Source organism: Atractosteus spatula, chromosome 21 (assembly GCF_055471065.1).
Source record: "Atractosteus spatula isolate fAtrSpa1 chromosome 21, fAtrSpa1.hap1, whole genome shotgun sequence".
In the NCBI taxonomy this organism is placed as follows: domain Eukaryota; kingdom Metazoa; phylum Chordata; class Actinopteri; order Semionotiformes; family Lepisosteidae; genus Atractosteus; species Atractosteus spatula.
This window is the reverse complement of record NC_142726.1, coordinates 2,091,195-2,097,476: the sequence shown is the minus strand read 5'-3', so window position 1 is coordinate 2,097,476 and position 6,282 is coordinate 2,091,195.

Genomic DNA, 6,282 nt, shown 5'->3' with positions numbered 1-6,282 from the left:
CGCTGGGTGGGCTGTGTTGAGGATTTTGAAGATTATGAACAATTGTATCAGGTTCTCTCATTATCTTCTCAAAAAGGATCAATTCCCTTCAGCCTGGCTTGCCAAAACTCTAGGTGGTTATTCTGGGTGGAAGCTATATTTTCCCTTACATCAAATCTGGATTTTTTTTGCATTTGTAATAAGATTTTAAAATTGTGGCTGACATACTCCATGACTTTTAAGTTTAGATGTTCTGGATCGTGATGGGTTTTCAGGATGATTTAGTGATCTGAGGACGGACCTGTTGCCCTGGAACTGCCAGGAGAGCCTGTTTTCCGTACAGAGTCTCTTTCGCCGGAGGATGGTGTCAGAAACAGAGACTACCTCCTGCTGCGAGCTGTTTAAGAAAAGCGTCTGACAGACCGACTTTTCCTCATCAGAAATCATCTAGAAACCACAGATCAGAGGGCAAAATCTTCCAGAAGAAGGGGGAATAACCTGCACCCTGGGACTGCAGGATAAAACTGCCTGGGTTTGTAAGACTGAAACCATATTTAAAACTCACACAACAAGTAATAATACAACAGCCACTGGAGATTTCAAACCAAAAAAAACATGTCGGAGGCTGATGGTCAATGATCTGTCCCTCATTTAAAGGCATGAAAGGAAGTATCAGAAAGGGACAGAGAGCCCACCTGCACCGCCTGTGACCTGGCCAGACTGGGTGGGGGAGGAGGAGGAGATTGAAGAAGCAGAGACTGTCTGGCAGGCTGGGGCAGTATTGCTGCTTCTAGCTCATCTCCCACATGCTGGGGGGATAGGAGCACCCTGTGTGACACACAGGCAGGCAGTCCACACAGAGGAAGGGCTCGAACCTTGCACCTCTCTGATAGAGCTCAAGCAGGGAGCCGCGTCAGCACGCGCAGGCTGCAAAGGAACAAGTACAGGTCTATTCCACTCTGACAAGAGAAGAAAAGAAGCACAACGTTTCGGCTGTGGAGACCTTCTGGGGGTGTGCTTCTTCCTACCACTCTGACAGAGCCCCTCTGAGGACGTGCAAGCAAGACGTCAGCGACACCCCCACTCCCTAAAACTACGTCATTAATCCCGGTCACATGCTCTGGTCCATACTGTAACACTGGTGTTACAATAATGAGAATTATATTCCTCCTCCTCACCATCATCACATCATCATCCTCTTTATAGCACAGAAACCATATACATGACATCAGTGTGCTGTACTGTGAATTAGAAGTGTAATGTGAGGCATTACAAATGCAATCAAGTCTAATGGCTCCAAAACACCTTTGTTTCATTTTAATGCCTCTCGGTATTAAAGAGATGAAATGCACTCAGCTAAAATACGGAAATACAACTCCGACACATAAAAATATCTAAAAACATGGAAAAGCACTTGATCAAAGAAGAACGTAGGACGATATTTAAAGACGGAATTTATAAATTTGTTGGATTCTGGCTCCCTGATGCCCTGTTGAAAGGGAACTCCGGTGCAGTGTAATATTCTGTCACCCTCTGATTCATCTTTCTCCAAGGACATATAAGAAGAAGAATCAAAAGTTAATTATGGATTATTACTATTAAAGGGTTTATTAAATTATATTTGCAATAAAACCTTCAGTTTATAAAGCTCTCTCATTTATTGTATCTCAAAGCGCAGTGTGGCCATAAAAAGAGCAGATCTCTACAACAATCCAACCATAAAACACCCAATCACATGGAACACAAGGAACTTAAAATGCTCCAACGCAGAGTGGTGGAATTAAGCTAGGAGGCCTCAGTATTTAAAAGTCTGTTAAAGAAGGGTGAGCCCTCAGTCTTGTTTTCTATTCCATTCTTTGTGCTATTTTCTATTACGAGTGTTAGGAGTGCTGACTGGTTGAACACAATGGAAAAACTTGAAGATTCCACCAGTATAAACGTGAGAAAACAAGCAACAGGCAAATGGTCGTAACACAGGGTCAGCAATGATCTTCAACGTGCTGTGCTGACTCCCCTTTAGAGAATATTTACAAGGTTTTTGATTTTACACAGGTCAAAATGAAATATATAAAACTGTAAGGGCTTTAAGGCTGTATACTGCATATAAAAGCACTCTCTAAAGAAACCAGTGTCTTTAGCATGTTTGCTCTACTGGTTTGGAGAATCAGAATTAGTGCTTTTGGTGTGTGCAATAACACCCCTACACCCAGCACTTTTCCTTCTGTTTTCAATTTTCAGGGAAGGAGCTGTACCAGGAACTTGACCTGGATGTCCTGTGTATTCCGTGAATCAGAGGAGAATATTCCCCTGAGAAGGAAGAAGGTGGGGTGTTTGTGTAACCAGGACTGACCTTTGGATACATTCAGAGGGATTCTATGATTAGCTGGCCTGTTTCCTGTTTGCCGTTTGTGTATTTCCCTCGTCTCATTTCTTATTACCTGGGATAACCACAGCTTTCCAGATTAGTGGACAACTTGTAACCTTCACAATCGTTTCTATTTTCACGCTTGGACCTGCTTTAACAACATCACAAAATCAGAAATTACGACTGGTGTTTTTTTTTTTTTATCGTGGCAAAAACAATATTTTCCCTGCTAATTTTTATAATACATGCCTTTTGGATTTCCCATGGAAACACTGGGAAAGGTTCGCACTGAAACAAAAACAAAAAAATGTTTTGTTCTTTTATATAGTAAAAAGCAGAAATCAGTTTTAGGAAAATCTACTGTTGTATACCGGGGTATTATAAGATACAGCGAAAACACGCTGACACATAGAAAGAAATTATGAAAATGATAGTAACTGGCAAATACTGGGGACAAAATCATAAGACAACACTGAGCCAGCCTCATAGAGGTCTTGATCTGCTCTCATAAACGCAGCCTCTTGAAGGTCAGCCGTCTGCTCTGAATCTTACAGAGCCTTACAGAACGACAAAGTGCGCCACCTTTTAAATTGTAAAGACAAGGGCAATCAACCCTAGTCCACATTTATTTGGGGTTTTAACTTGTCTATCCATCCCTGTGCCTTTTCCAGGGAAGAAGCAGAACTTTTCCCCGCTCCCTGTGCGGTTTTGTCTTACTGTGGGAATCACGGAGGCCCCTGGCAGGCAGGCGATCGGCATTCGCCAAACACATCCAAGTGACACATGATGCCATTTCCCTGACAGCAGCTATTACAGCCCTGCAAATCCATCTGCCGAGCTGACGGAGCCCCACCTTGAGGAGCTGTGGGTAAAAGATCCGTTTCTCTGCCCGTCTCCGTCACAGGCCTGCGGCTCCGTCGGCTCAGGTCGGACCCAGTCTACAGCAGGGCCTGCCTGGCACTGGGTCTCCGCAGAGCCCTGGCATTTCTGCGGCTCTGCACTGCGCTGCAATAGCGCCTTTACTGGACAGAACAGGGACATACAGTACGAAACAAAAACAAGACCGGTATTCTCTGTTCTGCACGTAGATATTGAAAGAAATGTGCATTTTCTGTGGAGAAACACCTCCAGGAAAATATATTGCTGCTTCTATCAGTTCAACTGGTGCCTTATTACATGTTTGTATTAAACTTTAAATCGGTAACTATAGGCTGTAACAGACTTATATTAATAGTCCAGGTTTCCACCAAAGAGCCCAGGTTTCAAAAGCTTAATTTAGTACCCTGGACTGGAAATAGGCCGTTTTGTTTGTTTGCCTTTTTCATTATTTAGAGCGAGCCAGATCATAAATTCATTAATAATCGTTTCTTAGGTTGGTTCTATTTTCTATTCTCTTTACAGAATACACTCTTTCAATCAGCTGAAATGAACACAGCGAGCTGACGAAGCTCACATTATCGAGGATGGCCAACACTGCCATCTACCGGCAGTTCTTTCGCACAAGCGTTATTTCACGGCCTGAGTTTCCCTTCGCCCTGGGTTAGGATGGGGGATGTTTCGCATTAGCGGGGTGTGAAGGAAAGGGGTTACAGCTGGGGGTGGAGCCGAGGTTGAATGTGGTATTTAAGCAACGCGGAGTAGAAGACCCCTCTCCAGGAAAAGCTACCGTGCGATCTGGTCTAATACTGGAGAAAGACACACGTGAGAATACCTGTGTTGACAAAAGAGTGCCGAAGGATATATATTCAGTAAAAATCATCATTCCCACACACAGATGCAGTCACGAAAGTTTTTTTTTTTGTTTAATGTGAAGCATGGATAATTACGGAAGCGCATTGCTGCCAGATATCCTTTAGCTGGGTAAAGAGTAGCGAGAAGCTAGCAGCATCAGCTCTCGACTGTTTTAATGAAAATTAAACCAGCATTAATGGAAAATTCAGCCACTTCCGACAGGATGCACTGCGATGTTTCTCATGTATACAGGTTCGAAATTCGCTCATATTCGCGCTGTCGTCTGAGGTAGACGACCTTCCTTTGTAACACAATCAAGTAATTAAAAAGAGGACGCATAATTATAAAGGAATATAAATTATAAAGATAATGGAAACAATCTAGGTGGCTCACTGTGCAACAGCAAGGTTTGAAACATAGTGGATCCAGATCAATGGATGTGTTTTTGAATTCTGTATTTTTGGCGGCAGAGTAGTGCAGCCTCTTAAAGCACAAGAGATGCAATGACAACGGCCACCGATAGAGGACGCACAATAACCGTGAAATACTCTCTCATCACTCTTCTTGTTTTACTGTGAATTACGTTAGTTGGAGTTGCCCTTAAATTGAACAATTCGTCTGTAATGTTAAAACCATTTCAGTTCTTAAAAAATAAAATAATGTTAGAACATAACTACAACTCTGTGCTGATTAAATCCTTAATTAACAATAAGTTAAACCATTTTAAAACAAGTTCTGCTTAATATTTCTTGTAAATGACACAAAATCGTTTTTGAAATTAGGTATTGTGTGCAGAAAACTATCACAAGTGGTTAATTTAAGGATTCAATCATCTTAATTCTTTAAGAAAGAAATCATCTTAATTTCTTTTGAGAAAATCACGTACTCGTGGTTTGGTTCAACCAGCTGTTGACTCTGCTCATGAAAACCAACAGCTAAAGTATGCGTGGGTGAATGAAATGGACCTACTAATAAACAGAACATCAATGTCAATGGATCGGGACTGTACAGGCGATTCAGTCACCACCGACAAATGACTGCCACTGTCCCAACCTGCAGATCCTGTAAAGAGGACTTCTGGACAGACCAGCCATGACAGTTCTAGAAGATCCGCCTGCCCTTGTTTCTGCAGCATTCAGCCTGCAGTAGGTAGCCCTGAGGTTATGGGAGACTTGGGAATCAATACTACCGAGAGCATTGCATAGTGTAACCTCCCTCAGTTCTTGACTTGGCAGAGTTGTCAGATTCTTTGGTGAATGAGGTTTTATTGACGTGTTATCGCCTCATCATTCCCGTGAGTTGATTTAGATTCTGCCAACTGACGAGAGATCCTGTTGTTATTATTAGAATTGTGATTGCTGCTGGGTGCAAGAGTCCACGTCCTCATCCTCACCGTGAACCCTGGGCAATGAGGACTGTAGGATGAGGTGCGGACGGACTCCTTCTGTCCTGCTGTCCCTGCGGGCAGTGTGAAGGTCTGTCAGGACAGACACAGCACACGAGGCTGGGCAGCCCTGTCATAAATTCATGGACGCCCCATTTCCCCCAACAAAACAAAAACGGTGAATGTGCGCTGACGCCGGCCTAATTTACCACACACACCGGCCAACTTAAATGCTAATGTGCTCTTAGAACCATTTATAGCATCTCCTGTTCGCAGACCTCATACGAGTCACGTTTTGTTTGCGTAGCAAGAATCAATAGCGCTAGAATTCAGCAGGATTCGAGCATTGTCGAGCTAATAAAAGTTTTTTCCACCATGCATGAATATATTACATATTTTAACGTCGTTGGCTGGTCGTAGTCGAAAATATTAAACTGCTGTTGCACAGCGATGACTTCTATACCAGACCCGTCGGTTTTGCTTCCAGAACAATAACCGATAAAGCTTGTTTTTAACCCAATTATTGGCACAGATCTTCTGCACTTTAAAAAGCACGATAGACGAACCATCAGGGAGAAATACAATTAACAAGGTGCCCTGAAGTCCGGCGATATCATATTCACAACAGAGTAAAAGCGCAAGTAAAAAGGAATACAATTTGAAGAATAACCTACTACATACTGTAAGTGCATCCAAAATACCGCAGTACTCTCGGTTTTCGGTTTTGCGCGCTTTTTTTCTAAATTGATGCCAACCCATCCACCCAACCACACACTAATATCAAACTTCCTTCATAACAAGGGCACAGAAAAGTAAGACTTTT